The following is an 18,208-nucleotide window of genomic DNA, read 5'->3' on the forward strand; positions in this document are numbered from 1 at the left end:
CCCTGTTTTGTAAATTATCTCCTTGTGTGAAAATTTTTTTGTATGCCTGTGCGAAGGAAGGCAAAGCTGATATATCTATTAAGGATCGAACAGCCATTATGCGAATATTTATGTTATCTCCACAGATAAACGAGTGCGCGACCTTCAATTTTTTTCCTTCTAGGGTCGGTAGGAGATGCCTGGCTGTTCGCTTTTGTATTTCACCGTTCTAGTCATGTGAAAATCGTCTGTACCTCTGAATTATTAATATATTAATTTCCATTCAAAATGTGTTTGAATACTTTATTGCAATACCAGTCCACATATCTACGTCACTCTTCAGCTCTTTTTGTGGGAGAGAAGCGACAATTCGACATGGCACCGATCCGCCATTACCGTGACTTTCTTACTAATTTTCATTAGTATAGTTCTCTCTTGTCACACAGTCTGAAACAGTAGTCACTTGAAGAAGAAGTCCGGGAATTTTAACTAATCACAAAGCATAGAGCGGTCATAAAAAGTTCCATCGGCCCAAATCTTTAGTTTCGCTGATCCCAAAACCAATATGGGGCAATTAAAACGTGCATTCTTAAACTGCACTCATTTCATGAGCGGAGGTGGAAAGCAAGTCAAACTGGGACCGCACCCGTGTGGTTGCTAATGCCCGTTATATAAAATTGTAATTTTTTTGTTTGTTCTAAGTCTATGTTTTTCTTTCATGGCTGAGCAAACGATCAAAACATTATTGTATGAATATACAAAGCATTTGGAAACTAAAACTGAGTGGAAAGAATGAATACCATATAAAATGAGCAAATAAATACATAAAGGAAAAATTAACAAGACGAAGCAGAATGAAAATATTTAAGGTAAGAGAGAATTCATTATTGTGCTCTCCTGCTTGAAGTAGTGAATGCTAGGCTGTCACTGCACACTTTTTATTTAATATACGCTAAGGACAACATGCACAGCCATTCCGGAGGGGGAACTCGAACTTCCGACGGGGAGAGCCGCGCGAACCGTGGCAAGGCGGCTGAGACCAAGCTACCCCCGTCCCTCCTATAATTTTTGAGGTGCTTGGTTGTGGTGGAGTAAGTGGCTGTCAGAGAGAAAGACAAAAGGAGAGAGCAGATAGCTGCAGTGGGATTTACTGTAAATTAGTGTGAGAAAAAGGACACACGTTAAAAGGGTTTAGAATGTTCTGTGTTAAAAGAACTTTTAATATATTCGCATAGCAAAATTTTTGGTGAGCGACGCAGAATGAAAACCGAGGCAGCTGGTCCTCTCTTTTCTGTCAGAGCCTTTAAAAGGGGAGTATATTCGCATTCTGTACTTCGACAGGAGTATTTTTCATTTGGTCGATGTATATCGATGTACATTTTCGAGTTATATTGCATTGTGCTCTTGGGAATTAGTTATTTGCATTCTGCAAATCATTAAAGTATCAAGTATCACTACTTGTGAGAGTAGTCTATATTTCATTACACATACAAACCTTACGGTTTTGGCGTAGGATATTTCTTTCCCCTGAAATTTCTGTTTCACTGTTAGTGCAAGTCGTTGCATTTAATGCTGTTCACATCATTGTCACATGAAAAGAGAATTGTAATAGATACGAATTTATATCCTGTACCTATGTTTTCCTATTTTCCTACTTACATATCATATTATTTTCTATTTTGTTTGTTCTTGTTAGTTTGAATAGTACTTCCAGCCTTTATTCGAGAGAAAATATATAATAATGTAAAAACTTATCAGAGGTAGACAGTGTAGTTAAAGTTTAGTCAATGTTGCGAGTTTAAAAAACCCAAAGATCATACTTGCAGTTTTGTTGCACCTCATTTACGAGCTTAGTTTTCTCTGCCTCCATACCTAATTAAACAAGAGAAGTAAGCTCGTAGGCAGAAATGCGTCAAGACTGAATAACTCCTCCCTACCTTGGTGGCGATGTAACAGTATTCATATGTTTTCTCCTTTCTATCACGGGCAGGAATTATTTCGCACAGTTCTTAATAACATGTCAAGTAACAATTCAACGATTATACGCGGCTTGAGATAATGTTAACTACAGATAAGATAGTGTGTGTATCGACTCCTACTTTCTTACGTTTCTCTCCTTTCTGTGATGGAAAAGTGTCAGTGTTTTCAGTTTTAACATTGTCTGTCTTTATTAACAATATGGAGAGTGTCAACGTTAGCGTTATTAGCAAAGGTAAATGAACTTTATACTACTGTAATGAACGGTTCTAATGGATACAAGAAGATAAGAAGTGTTTACGTACCACATACTCGGAGATACAACGGAGAAAAAAAAAAATCGCAACACCAAAAAGTAACTAATGTAGAATAATGAAATTTGTGGTATTCCAGATAACATATTTAAGTGACTGACATTGCAAGTTCACAGGTTAATGTAAGCGCGAGATAAGCCATTGCAAATGTGAAATGCTCGTACATAATAACCGCCGGATCGTTGAGTGCAAGCGTGCAGACACGCGTGCATAGTGTTGCACAGGTCCCGGATGTCAATTTGTGGGATGGTGTTCCATATCTGTTTAGCACTTAGTCGTTCAATATAGGGACGCCAATGCTGTTTGTGGATGGCGCTGAAGTCCTCGTCCGATGATGTCCGATATGTGCTCGACTGGAAACAGATCTGGTGACTAGGAGGTCAAGGTAACATGTCGACACTGTAGAACACGCTCGGTTACAACAGCGGCGTGTAGGAGAGCGTTGTCATGTTGGAAAACATCCCCCGGAATGCTATTCATGAATGGCAACACGACAGGTCTCATCACCAGATTGACGTACAGTTTTCCAGTCAGAGAGCGTGGGATAATTACGAGAGAGCTCCTGCGGTGATACAAACTCGCACTCCAGATTATAGCTCCAGGTATAGGTCCAGTGTGTCTAGCACAGAGAGAGGTTGATTGCTTGCCCTCAACTGGCCTCCTAGCCAATACACAGCCATCACTGGCACCGAGAACCAACTTTCGTCAGAAAACACAACAGACGATGTTCTTTCTCCTGGCGTATTTTCTCATGCGAATGTACTTGAAGAAAAGACTTAATATTTTTCTGTAATATGTGAAAAACATTAACATTTTTTCATGTGAAGTGCATCGACTGAAACGGGCAGACAATAACAACGATTTATTATCTGCGTAGGCAATGATTTAAAAAAGACAATATATACTCCGTCAACTTTCATTTGTCTGATAAAAGGGAAGACATGTACCTTTTCGAGTAGTTCCGCTGACCTAGCAAGACGCACTCTTCCTACGTTCCATACTAAGATGACTGTAATAAGTGTGATAATTGTTCATTTATCTAAATGTTTTCAGAATACAAAATGGTATTTGTTACCATTAAAAGTTTTATTAGTTATGATCTTACCCTATCGTTGTTCGCCATTTCGGTCGGTACAACTACTTATCCTAACGGCTCTTCTAGTCGAAATATTAGTTCAAAAATGACTCTGAGCACTATGGGACTTAACTTCTGAGGTCATCAGTCCACTAGAACTTAGAACTACTTAAACCTAACTAATCTAAGGACAGCACACACATCCATGCCCGAGGCAGGATTCGAACCTGCGACCGTAGCGGTCGCGCGGTTCCAGACTATAGCGCCAAATATTAGTGAGGTAACATATTCAGTTTATGCATTTATGAAAATATTAAATTATGTCAGTCACTGTTTTGCATACTGGGCCACAAATGTCGAGTACGTTATTTTTCACGTAGACGCCGTTACAGAGAAAGCTGTAACTAAATATGCTTCATGCAATTACAATTAACAAACCAGTGTGCTCCTACTAAAATTTCAATCCCTAAGACCACAAGACATCACGTTCTTATTTTGTTTTTGCTTTGGTGTGCAATAACGTATCTGCATGGTAACGAAAAAATTATAATCAATTATTTGGCGCACCGAAGCGTTGGGCGTAATAAATCTGTGTTAACATATCTAAAGTTCAAAAGATTGTAAGAAGATCTGTGATAAAAATACTTAACCATTATCTGTTGAAAAGACAATTTCATCAGCATGTTACAATTACACACACACATACATACATACATACATAGACAGTACATATATACCAGGGTTGGAACCTTAATAGTGGCAACTATTTATTTACAGTTCGTATACAATAGATAAGTGTTTCAAAGTTTTACTGACCTTCGAAGTAGTCACCAGCATTGAGTACAACGCATTGCCAGCAATGTGGAAGTCGTAGGATACTCTCAGCAGTGCCAGTTGTGTTGATACTTCGAGAAGCGCGGTCTCTTGCCCCACGAATTTGTAGCAGTTCTGAAGCGAATGCCGTGAAGTGTTCCCTTCAGTTTAGAAATCGAGTTGAGCTCACGATGGCTAAAGTCAGGGGAGAGCAGTAGGTGGTATAGCACTTAGTGGCCCCACCAGTCAAACAAACCAGTAACAGCTTGCACTGTGCGTGCTTGAGCATTGTCCAGCAAAATGATGGTTCAAATGGCTCTGAGCACTATGGGTCTCAACTGCTGAGGTCATTAGTCCCCTAGAACTTAGAACTAGTTAAACCTAACTAACTTAAGGACATCACACACATCCATGCCCGAGGCAGGATTCGAACCTGCGACCGTAGCGGTCTTGCGGTTCCAGACTGCAGCGCCTTTAACCGCACGGCCACTTCGGCCGGCAGCAAAATGATGGTCAGGTCCTGCAGAAAGTGTCATCACTTCTGTCTCTAAGCTCGTCGTAGGTTGTGTTCCAAAAATGAACAGTATACAGAGAGAGAGAGACAGAAGTGATGACACTTTCTGCAGGACCTGTCCATCATTTTGCAGGACAAGCTCAAGCACGTACAGTGCAAGCTGTCACTGATTTGTTTAACTGATGGGGCTGCTAAGAGCTATACCACCTACTGCACTCCCCTGACTTAAGCCCTCGTGAGCTCAACTCGATTTCTAAACTGAAGGAAACACTTCACGACATTCGCTTCAGAACTGCTACAAATTTATCGGGCAATAGACCGCTTTCTAAACTGAAGGAAACACTTCACCGCATTCGCTTCAGAACTGCTACAAATTTATCGGGCAATAGACCGCTTTCTAAACTGAAGGAAACACTTCACCGCATTCGCTTCAGAACTGCTACAAATTTATCGGGCAATAGACCGCGCCGCTTGAACGGTCAACACAACTGGCACTCCTAAGAGTATCCTACGACTTCCACATCGCTGGCAACGGGTTATACACAATACTGGTGACCACTTTGAAGATCAGTAAAACTTTGAAGCACATATCTATTTTGTACGAGCTGTAAATAAATAGTTGCCACTATTAAAGTTCACCCTGTCCTTCAGTGGGGTCTCACTTGACGCCACTGAAGTCGCAGGTGGCGGTGGTTTGTGGCCAATGGAATGCACACTACGGGGCATCTGGCTCGGAGCTGTCTTTGAAGTACCCGATTTGTAACAGTTCGTTGCGTAAGTGTGGTGCCAACTGCTGCTGCAGTTGCATTATGATGAACCAGAACCATATGCTGAACACGACGGTGTTCTCTCCTGATAGTGCCACGTGACCATTGCTAGCAGTCTTGTACGAGGCGAAACCAGTAAGTACCCTGTTTTCTTACAACCGAAACAACGTACTTACATGAAAAACTTTATTGGCAACTGCTACAGTAATGTTTCAGATATTTTTCGACATAGTCACCGAAAGAACTGAGACACTTTTCATATCCTGGGATGAAGTTTTGCATTCTTGTGTCGTAAGACTCTGCCGCCTGCGAATGGAACCAGCGTGTGACAGTCCTCTTCAGCTCTTCATCGTTGTCAGAATGCTGGCCGGAGGAAACTCGTTCATCCTTGTGAACTAGTTCACTGGTGATCGCTCTTTTTTTTTTTTTTTGGGAACCGTTCATTTTTACTCGTTCACTGTTCTTACGAAAAATTGAAAATTAGTAGCATAGGTGACTGAAGATGGAAGGCGCAAAGAGGGGGTACTTGCCTCCCCCCTGGAGTACAGCGTTTTTATTCATAACAGAATTCTCACACACTTGTAATTTTCCTGATTCTGTAAAACATCCCGCTTAGCCAACTGTAGCGTTATGTGGCTGATCGCAGTGAAATAAACTAAGGTGGCGCACGAAAAACCGGCCCCGAGTACAGACTGCTCGCCAATGACGCACGATTTTTTGACCGCTACGAGCAGAATACATAAACATGTAATAATTAGGCAGTGAAGAAATAACAAATAAGGTAATGCAAACAACTTAGAAATAATAGATGACGTTTGGAAAGCGACAACGAGCAGTCTAGTGCTCAGGGCCGACTTTTCGTGCGCCACCCTCTCTCTACCACTGAAATAATATTGTAGGAGTTATCATATTCCCTTTATAAAATGTGGCACCAGACAGCCGATTATGGAACGCGGACTTAATTCGGTTGTGAAGTCGGTCAGCCTTCCCTAACAATGAACATGCTCTTTTACCCTGGATCAAAAAAAGATGGAAAATGGCCACTCGTATGTGCCATGCCAACGTCCTTTGCATGTGTAATAACAAAAATTTTGCCTTTTTGCAAGTATTTCTTCTGCTGTTTATCGAAATAGTGAAGTAAGCTGATACGCCGTTTTGTTACCTGAAAAGATGCATGTATTACATACCACGTAATTTTTATGTATTTTACGTAATTATAAAATACGTTTTAATTACCGGTCGTGGACGCTCAATAGAATACGAGAAGAACCAGAAGTTCAGAGTTCAAAAAAGGTTTGAAACAGATCTAGAATGGGCGTGTGATGCGAACGAAACGACCACAACTCGATACTGAACTATGAGCAGTCGGCAGTGGAAGTGCGACGAGTGGCAACTCGATGAAGGACGAGTCCGGCCGAGCGAGACCGAGACAGGCGGGAACGGGACCGAGGCTGGAACGAGACCGGCCGACGCGCCGTTCGGGAACGAGACCGACTGTATCTCGTTTCCGGCAACAATCAGTAGAAACCCGCGACCGAAGTGAACTACGGAAGACCGTTCCTTAGAATTCGTTCCTCGCTCGTTCCTTTCATCTTGGTCAACCGTTCCTTTGGACCCGTTAGTTCGCGAACGACCCATCTCTAACGGAAATCGCTGGGAGCAATATCACGACTGTATGTTGGATGATCAGACAGTTCCCGGTGGGATGTTTATATTTTCCCACCTCCGCGTTGCAAATGTTTTAAGTGAAATGCCCAGTCGATGCGCTGTTGTTTTCACGTCAATTCTACCAACATTGAGAGTCGTTTGGTTCTCGGGGTTTTGTAAAATTCCTGGATTCATGTCTCGTCGCTGTGCAGCCTATGAAAAGGATTGCGGAAGACTCCCAAATAAATTCCAAAATACAGTGCAGTTTTAATACCAATATATTTCCAGGACTGGTGTCCGAGCCTGGTGAACTGTACCGGTTACATCACATGTACCCAAAGTTGACATCAAACGACACCGAGTTCACAACAATCAACAAACGAGTGAGCCTACAATACATTTGCTCGCAACCCTAGCCAAGAAACGAGTGACCCAAGGCGCCAGCGTGACCTCTATTTATACTTTTGTTAACAATTACAGACAATGAAAATTACAATTTCATGTAAAATCACAATTAAAAGTTAAACCGCATATGAGCTACTCATTGCTAAAAATTTACAATCTCAGTGCTGAACAAGGTGAACCTATTATCAACTTAGTTACGAGTTAATATAACATTTTCTGACTAATTATGTTACAGGTAACAATTACATTTCTAAATTTGTTTATAACAAATCAACTAGTGCCTGAATTTTAGTACTAACCTGTATCGGAGATTCAATTAACATGCTTTATTTATATGTGCTATTTAATTTGCTGTAGTAATTTTATACTGATAGGTTTGCTGGTACATCCTGACCATGTGCTACATTTCTTTCGATTAGTTACAGTATTAATCTCACATTTATATTGTGTTTCTCACATAAGAACAATGTTAATCAGCAAAGCATCGTTTCCGAATTATATGTATACTGAAATAGTGGTTATTTTTGTATGTAATTTGGAAACAGGTCACTTTACTATTGGACAATTAGGACTGGTGTTTATCTTTAATGCTCTCCGAGGGGTTCTGATAGGTAGCATTGAGACACAGTAATATTTCGCCGGCCAAACTTTTGCAGAACAGTTGCTGTGCACATTGCAACTTAGGAGCGAGCGTTGTAATGTAGCAGCACAATAACTGCAGCAGGCACTCCACGCCACGTTTTCTGAATGGCACGTCGAAGTTTCCGCATTGTTTCACCTCTGGGCAGGAAGTCAATGAATAGAGTACCCTCCCTGCCCCAGAACACCTTACACATCACTTTCTACACCGAGACAGTCCGTTCTAATTTCGTCTTGACAAGAGATCCTCTGTGCCGCCAATACATTGACTGCTGCTCTGTTTCCGGTATCAAGTGAGAAATCAACATCTCATCGCCCGTGATGATCCTGTCGAGGATCTCGTCCCCATGATAATGATAGGCTGCTGAAATGGCAGTACTGTCCCTTAGAGTTTCGTTTAGCGCTCGGGTGTTGCTTAGTGACAATTTCATGCAACCAGGATCCAAATATCTGCGGAAAATGGCTGCTGAACTCCGTAATCGTGAAGTGATGTTTCTCCAGGGTCCATTGCGCCACCACCTCGACCAGGTGATCACTGATCAGAGACGGTCGCCCACAGCGTTTTTCGTCACGAACACTTTATCGACCTTCGGAAAAACTCCTACACCAGCGACCCACCATCTGTTTGCTGGTGATGTTCTGCCCGTAGACCTGACAATGAATTTCCAATGGTCCGCAGCTCGTGGTCGTGCGGTATCGTTCTCGCTTCCCACGCCCGGGTTCCCGGGTTCGATTCCCGGCGGGGTCAGGGATTTTCTCTACCTCGTGATGACTGGGTATTGTGTGATGTCCTTAGGTTAGTTAGGTTTAAGTAGTTCAAAGTTCTAGGGGACTAACGACAATAGATGTTAAGTCTCATAGTGCTCAGAGCCATTTGAACCAATTTCGAATGGCGCTATGTTTTGTCCATTGAGGAACTTTGTCACCGTCCAAACCTCGCAGGTGGCGGGGGAACGAATAAAAGACGCAATACCAGGGCAGTGCTGCCGCGGTACTGGCTCCAGGCGGGACCTTATGTCGCGTCCGTCGGCCGTCGTAATTTAATTTATTATTTGTTTGTACGGTGAATGTTGCCGACTTACGTGGTGGGCCTTAATGACACTGATATTTCATTTAATTTTGATTTACAATTAAATGCTTTTGTGAAGTTCTTCTTTTTAACAATATTAATCTTAAGTTATTTGTTACGTTAATGAATGTTAGACTCGCTGAATCTTAAAACATGGGCATATAAGTTGAACAATGGAATACACTTTTCGTATTAATTTCCTCGGCTAGTCAGTTCACTTTAAAGCAAAAAAAAGTCTTTAGTTATTAATTACAATTGCAGCCCACACACGCGCGAAAGTATTTCTTCTTACCTCCGTTAACCATTGCATTGTAATCGGAGTCCTGGCTCTGGCTCTCGTCTCTTGTACCGAAAATAAGAATCTTAAAGCTACGTATTTTCTGCAGCGTCGGGCGGCTGTGGAGAAAAATGTATATTGTGTTAATGGCGGGCGACTTTGTCGCTTCCGCTAAATTTTATAAGTTAATATCGCCACGTAATGGCGTCGTTGGCTGCATCGGCGGCTGCGGTTGTTGCACTGTAAATTACTCGAATGCAAGTTAATTCAAAGGAAGGCGGACATGAAATCAGGATCACCTCTTACAAATTAAAAGTGAACGATGATATTAAATCAATATGTTATCTGCTTAATTAGTGCAAATATGCTTACATTTGCCAGCACTCGCAAGATGTCCGTCTACACGCAACCGAGAAGAAGTGAAGACGACTAAAAAGTTAACAAAAGAGCGTATCTAGTCGTCTCTTTAGATCATTTTGCTATATTTCTTTGCCCTCGGGACTTACACAGAGAAAGTATTATAATACGGATACATGAGAAAAATGTATGTTATTTAATTTTTAAATGTCTCTTCTTTATAAATACTGTTTTTTAAGTCTTTTCTTATTATTTCGCTGGAGACGCTATACTGTCCTGATGGACATGTGCAGTTTTCCCGTCTAAATACGTCTACTTAAAGAAACAAAATCGGTAAACCTAGTTTCTGGATGCGCCTCGTACAGTGGCTACATTTCTGCCAATCTTTCTACAGCATCGCAGCACGAACATACAGCTTTCCACAACCCTATAACACGGCGTGGTTCAAACTCGGCGAAATGTTAAGAAGGATGTCTTTCTCACTTTAAACACATTATTGACTAACGTCAACTGACGTCCCATCTCAAAGGTAAGCAACACTCAAGAGCGTTACTGCGTGTATTTAAAGAGAACCTCATGTGCATCTTCATTGTGGGGCTACAAGCGCCTCTCTCTTATGTGACTAGCGTGAAACATTTATGTCGCACCACTGTTTCCTTGTATCACGATTTTCCGTCACTATATATAAATACACTTAGTACGAGACAATGAAAAAGTGAACAAATGTAAAGCTAACCTCTTCAGTGACTACGTAGCATACATGTTACATCCAAAGTTTATTTTTTCCTACCTCAAGGAATAAACCAAACTCACCGTGCCTGACTGTCACAAACTTTACACTACGTTTTTCCATTGCATGACTTGTTTTCTCTGCATGTTACCAGGCGGTTTCATCATCTGGTTAAAGAAGCTGTTTATTGAAGTGTCAGCATATTACCGAAAAATAAAGGTAATTTCTGTTTGCTTTTGGTAATTTTGGACTTTAATGTGTTTAGATCTTGCTGTACTATGCTATTATACCCTATACTTTCGAATAAGTCATCGTTTATTTAATCATAACTGTATACCGATATATTGTTTTCGATGCAGCACTGGAACTACATTTGGCCACTTGTATTTTCACATTCCAGTGAAGCAATTTTCATAATTTTTAGGTGTTTAAAATTGAATTTTCCGAGTACTTCACATATTTCGGTTATTTTCAACCTAAGTACTATTTGCTTTGAAAGCTCAGGACTGATGAGGCTAAACTGTAACTGTTTATTACTATGTCTATATAATGTTAATAAGGACGCTCTCCCTAATTAAAGCACACAGATCCCAATTTAACGTTATTAAAGTGAAGCAGGATCTTATAAAGTGGGGCCCACGTATTCTGTAATTGCGTATGTATTATTATAACTCAGATAGTCTAGTGAAACTTTCTAAATCTCAGTGTTTGAAAATATTCCTACAGTTAGGACTTCTACTTTATAGACTGATTTACTGTATGAAATTAAGGCGCTACAGTCATGGACTGTGCGGCTGGTCCCAGCGGAGGTTCGAGTCCTCCCTCGGGCATGGGTGAGTGTGGTTTGTCCTTAGGAGAATTTACGTTAAGTAGTGTGTAAGCTTAGGGACTGATGACCTTAGCAGTTAAGTCCCATAAGATTTCACAAACATTTGATTTACTGTATGAAATGACGTAAGTCTGAACATACGTATGTAAGGTAAAAGCAATATATGATGATAACTTTAAACTCGCTAACAAAAGGTCTGGATTACACCATGTCACAGGGACATGTAAATAGTGCCATTAGCTAGGCAGTCGAGACTGCTATTGGTTATCTGTGAACAACTGTCTACTGTAGCCTCGACAATGCCGAATTAATCCTCAGAGAACAATGTTCTCTGCGATATATAATGAGGTTTTACGTTGACGTACGTATGACACTACGGTAGAAGTATTCTTTAATTGTTGTCGAGTATGAATTGTTGTTCTCTTTCGTATCTGCTACGGATGCAGTTAAAATATTTGAATGTCAGACGCACATGGCATGAGTAAGTACCTGGAAATAACATATCGCCGAAATCAATTGATCGCATGAAATATATCACTGTGACCGTAATACAGCTAAGGTGGACAATGGAATTGTATTTTAATAAATTGAAGGCCCTGACATCCGATATGAGAAAACACTTTTACTGTGTGTTCATTGATTTGGCAGTATTTTATTCTTCCTTGAAAACTATTTATATGTGTCTTAACTGGGTACCAGATGGAAAAAATTTAAAAAGCTGTAATTCTGTTAATAATTTGCAAGAGAGCTTAGTATCGTGTAGATAAGGTCAGTGGGAACCAAGAACAGTGTGAATTCAGAAGTACAAAGACGTCTTTGTTGGCTGGTAAGCGAGAGAGAGTAACGTCAGCAATGTGCCTGTGAACTGATTGTGACGGATAAGATATGCTGTAAACTACAACAGGCCTTTTAAAGTGATTGTCATCGTAAATAGTATCTCAGAAAATAATAAAAAAGCTACAACGTTTGGAGAGTAGAAACTATTCACTAAATGCAATGATGTTAACGAAGCGTACGGTACATTCTCTGTGTAACGTCCATTTGTTGTACAGCATCGGCTACAAGAGGCGATATAAGAGTTTAAAGTATCTTCATACAAGGGACTGTGTCATAGGAAACTCGGGTAGCACTTTGTAATATGAACTACGTTACTGAAGTACTTTGAGGGATACTAGCTTGGGATGACAACCCGCCATTTCTGATAGACAAGTTTTTACAACGGACATTTTGATGGTTAAGTAAATCACGTCTTTTAATCGTTTTGAAAAACCTTTAAAAAGGAATTGTCTAATACGTTCACTAAACTTGTGTGTATGAGTTCTGATTCTTACTACCCGTGTCATTTCAATATATGTTCTCATAACTTAAGTCATTTTTCGTAATTTTAGCAGCCAAATAAACTAATTTTTGACGTCAAATGACTTTTCATAATATATTCCAAATGTTCTGTAAAATTTACAAGTGCATCCATCATTCCTCTTCTGATAAGTTTTGTAAAATTACGAAAATATAGATCAAAGATGTATTGCTGTCAATGTAAAATAAAATGAAGGTGTGAATGCCTTCTTTCTACATGTACATCACACACCGCAAGTCACCTAATGCTGTGTGGCGGAGGGTACTTTTTGTACCACAAACTGAGCAATCCAACCCCGTTCCACCAGCGAATGATTATCGGTAAGACCTCTGTACTGGCTCTAATATCTCGAATTTTCTCCTCGTGGTCTTTACGCGACATGGATGTGTGGGGATGTCCGACTCTTCCTGAAAAGTGCTCTCTCGAAATTTCCGTAGTAAATCTTTCTGTGATACACGACGCCACACTTGTAGCGTCTGCCAGAGGAGTTTGTTCAGCATCTCTGTAACGGGATTCCAGATAAATGAGCAGTATTGAAGAATAGGTTGAACAAACGCCTTATAAGATACTTCTTTCGTGGATGAGTTACATTTCATTAAGATTCTTCCTAGGAATCTTGAGTCTGGCATCCGCTTTTCACACTGTTTATGTGATCGTTTCGCTTAAGGTCTCTCTGGATAGTTTACTCCTAGCGTTAGTTTCATTCTTGTCTTAGTTATATGTGTTACGCTTTCTCTGAACTTCCTGCAGAGATTCGTAATTACATTTCAGGTGTTCTTTGCTTTTTGCTGTATGTAAGCAAATGCATGTTTACAGTATTTGTATTACTCCCTTATCTTTGCGTATATTGAAAGTTAGTGTATGTGTTTGTAGAATTTTGTGCGAATTATTGGTGGAACACACGTATCATAATTGATCCGCCATTAAGTTAGCTGGTTTAGACCATTCGGTAAAGAGTAATAATTGGATGTTCATTGGTGAAGTGTATGAACCAGAAGAGAACTCTTAATTTGACAAGTACGTTTTTGCCCGTAAAGTTTACGATACAGAAGCATTCCATAGCCAATGTGGGAACTTGCTTAGCCTTTTGATGAATGACAATCATACCAGTAGTTCCAGCGCAAGGAATGTGATAGTCCATGAATTCTGGGAAAGGTTATTTTGTAATTATTATTTATTGTACGATTACAATACAAGCGATCCTGTGTCGTTACCAACACCAGTTTGTCAGTTGTTCTCTTAATTTTAAAACATTTCTTTGCAAGACTGCTTTAAACTGAAAGATAATTTTTACCACGATTTTACTTAAATACTTTCACTATTGGTGGAAGTAACAGCAGAGAGGTCTTGAACTGTCATAAAGGATATTAAAAATGAGTTTGTCCACTTTTAAAATATTATTGCTGATGTTTGCACTGTGGCTATTAACCACCGCACACTGATATTTGAAAGATAACAAATTGCACAACACTTCAAAATGATCGAGATAAAGAGTAACGACCATTCCTATAAAACTACAGTTGTCATCAACCAGTGGTATGGTTTGAACAGCACTGTGCATTTTCCTTGTCGGTAGAACGCTCTTTCCTGCCACAGTCTTTCCAGTTGACATAGCAAGTCCGTGGAAGGGCAGTCTACAGCTTAACGCATAGTTCGGACCACGTGCCAACTTAGTATTCTTCACACAGTATGAACCAGTGCCAGAGGTACGTGAAGCGCTAACTAACAGAATTAATCGCAGGACGTACTGCGGCTTGAACCTGGGACCCAACACTCGTTGTCTGACGCCCACCCACCGAGTAACGGAGCTACTCTTAGAGAATGTGAAAGAACTGGAGCGATAATACATTTAAAACTTGGCTTCACGGCCAACCTGACGAATGTATTAGACGTCTTTCTCAAGATCTAGCAGGAACTGGGATAAGAGGAAAGGAATTAATAAGCATCGGGTTCATTGACGTTTCTGGCACAATGGCCGACTTATCTGAGGCCAAGCAATGGTCTGCTAGCTCAGGAGTAAAGACTTATTTTCTCATGCGTTGTGGAAACATTATTTCATTTCCAGAGTGAATGATGATGTGTATTCCGTCTAGGACTTAACTGTCATTGTACTGAAAAGTATTGAATCTACGAGGGTAGAGAACGTATTATTGGTAGACGGTGTTATAGTTGCCGGACGAGGGGACTATTAATCACAGATCTTGAGTGTTAGATACGTTTTAGAGAGTAACTGGCTAGCGGCTTTTCGTGCAACGGCCCCCACTTCCCGAGGAAATCGGTGCTGAAGTTCTACGCGTACTTGCTGCAGCCGGAATGTTACTTCCGACTGCGGTAACGAGACGGTTCACAGCTACCACGCTGGCGGTATGGGCACAAATCCTGGCCATATCCTACGATCTTTTTTTTACTTTCATTATACAGAATGCCATTAAATAGTATACATAATGCAAAGTTATTCGAAAGTAGTTATTTTTGCCGTAGTAAACTATGTAAATAGAAATAAATTGCCAGTGTATGGAAGATCATCACTGGGGAATGGCTCGATCAATTTGGATAAATTGTATTCGTAATTGTCAGGACAAGGTTTATATGAAAGAAAATTTTTGGAAAATTCATCGGAAAAATCGGAAGTTTGGATGCTATTTCCTTATGAAAATCTCAATGAAAGAGATGTGGCGGTCGGTTTGACTGTTCAGCTGACATGTTTTAATAAAAAAAAAGGAAAAACTGACGTTCAGTTTGACAGTTCTGCTAGCCATAGTTTTCATTACAACATAGTCCGCATTCAATGTTGATATTTTACCGAAAAGAATACAATTGAAAGCGATATTTCAGTCTGTTATCGGTGGCGATCACACCTTCGGTGAGTTGCAAAGATTGAACTGATGTCATTCCGTGGTAATTTAGTGTGCTGCAAACATTCACTTGATTTCAGTTTGTGGTTTATGTCTTCGGAAAACACGCCTGCAGCGAGACGTCGAAATATAGGTCGGCGAACGCGCAACGCAGGCCAACTAGATAGTCAAGGCCATGAGACTGACGATGAGCGTAGACAGAATTTGGAGGCAAATCGAATAAGAAATTCTTATGAGCGATCCATTAAGAGTCCGGGACAACGGATACAGTAGAGTTCGACTCACGCAGTTGGAGCTTACGCGCAAATTCATTCCGACTTCCATTCCCAATCAAGGTTCCGAGATGGACAGAGAAGTAGGGAGGAAATGGAATATAGGACGGGAAGGAAGATGCGGACAGAGAAATGAGGCACGAGGAGATGAACAGAAAGAGTGTGGGATAAGAGATCTACAGGCAGCAGTGGGTGATGGATAGAGATAGGGGGGTGGAGGAAATGGACAAGGGGGGGGGGGCGAAGAGAAGAAGTATAGAGAAAAGGATGGGGGGGGGGGGCGGAAAGGAGATTAGAACGTATATCCAGTTCCCATACATATATAGCAATTGAGAAGCATTGCCTGGTTTGCTAGTTTCATTAATAAATCAGTCACTACAGCAAACGTTGTTCAAATGTGTATACCTTTTGTTACAGAATAGACTACAGAATAGTTTTACTCGCTATCGCCTGCAGGACTTGCTATAACTGAATTCCTGATGATATTTGATGTAGAAGCAACAGAAACACAAATTCGTAAACCATCACGGATGGTTAATGAAAGCTACCACCTTCCAGGCACCACGAATTTCTCAAAAGCAATACCACAAGACAAAGTTTGTTTCAGTACAGAAAGACTGTTCTCTCTTCGGTCAACTTCGATGCGAACCACGGGCATATGATCATTTCTGTGAAAATGCTAGATTGATGCAGAATTAAATATAAGAATGTATTTTTATGAAATCTACCCTCGAAGCGATTTCTCTATTAGGCTTTAGCAAGTCAGGAGCATTTTGAATTTTTTCGTGAAAATTTTAACCTGCCTCTGAAAATAACCATCACAGGCATGGTAAAGTAGAGTAAATTTTTCGGGGACAATTATTACAGTGCAGCTGCATGCTTCTCTTTCGTCTACAAAGATTCGATACTAATGTATCTGATCGGTCTACCCTCCCCACGAACCAATAAGGTGAAGAGATTTTTCTTGTCACACCTACAGACGAAATGACATGTTAAAAACTGTTCGTACAGCTCTTTAGTGAACGTCAGTGACTTCGTGCAGGCTACATCTGCCTTTACTGACTTATGAGTCAACTCTTTTATTGATAAGAAGATCAAATTTTCCGGACGGTTCTCGCTTTCATAAGAAAACGTACACGAATATTTTTTCCCGTCTCATTTCAAGTGCACTGTACTCTGAAGGAACGACTCATCTTTTTCAAATCTGTTTTCGCTCCGTGCCCAGCAAGAGATCTATTGTACGTGGATTGATACTGGCGGCCTGTTCGATCGGTATTGATTACAGAATCGAGATCAGATTTAGAGATGAATACGTTCGCCTGTATCTAGAATAAGATATAGGCCTACTATTTAATGATATTCTGTACTGAAAGAAAAAAAAAAAAAAAGAAGACTGTAAACAGGCAGGATTTGAACTCGTACTGCCAATACGATAGCTATGTACACCTTTTTTTTTTAATTTTTAGGCGCTGCATTACTCCTTTCTGATCGAAGCAGTTTAAACGATACGTGTATGGGAGGTGCATAGAAGGTGTTTCACAATTAATGCTACAGACTTAGTAGATCAAGATTTACGTAGGAACCCATGTCCGGAAACGTCATCCAGCGATGCTACAGAGCACCAGCGCCTGTAAATGTATGTATGTACTCCAGAAGTTGGACCATTACGGAATATGGGGAGTAGCTCACAATTGGTTCACCTCTTACTTAAGCAACAAACAGCAAAAGGTCGTTCTTCACAGTGTTGAGAATGGCTGTGATGTGACGGCTGAGTGGGGTAGCGTCATAGCGTCTAGTGGGGGGTGCCCCAGGGATCAGTGTTGGGGCCACTCCCATTTCTTATTTATTTAAATGGTGTGCCTGAGCCGAGGCGCGGCTCTCGGGCGCAAAACGCTATCTATTACTTCTCTGGTTGAGGTTGGCATTATGTGCGATCGCGAGCGCCTCCTGTCGGAGCGGGTCCTAACGGGGGAGTGAGGGCGAGAGTACGGGAGTCTGGGGCGGACAGCAGGGGAGAACGCACATTGCGGCCGCACTCTGAGGCGACAAGAGAAGAGTTCTTGTGCACGGTCAAGAAGGGAGCGTTGAGCAAGGCGGCAGTCAGCATCGCTTTCCGGGGGACAGAGTTGCGGCAGTCCAGCGAGCAGACACCAGCTCCGGGAGCAGTGCTCCGCTTTGTGGACGTGACGTGGGTCGTATTTTGGCGCAGTATAGTTTGCTTGGTACGCATCTGCTGCTCCCTTTATGCCCACGTGTGTTCTGTCCGTATGTGCCTTGAAAAGGTTACGCTCCGGCTGGAACAGTGGCTTGTGCTTTACGTTCATGCACCCTG

Source organism: Schistocerca piceifrons, chromosome 9, assembly GCF_021461385.2.
Source record: "Schistocerca piceifrons isolate TAMUIC-IGC-003096 chromosome 9, iqSchPice1.1, whole genome shotgun sequence".
Classification (NCBI taxonomy): Eukaryota; Metazoa; Arthropoda; class Insecta; order Orthoptera; family Acrididae; genus Schistocerca; species Schistocerca piceifrons.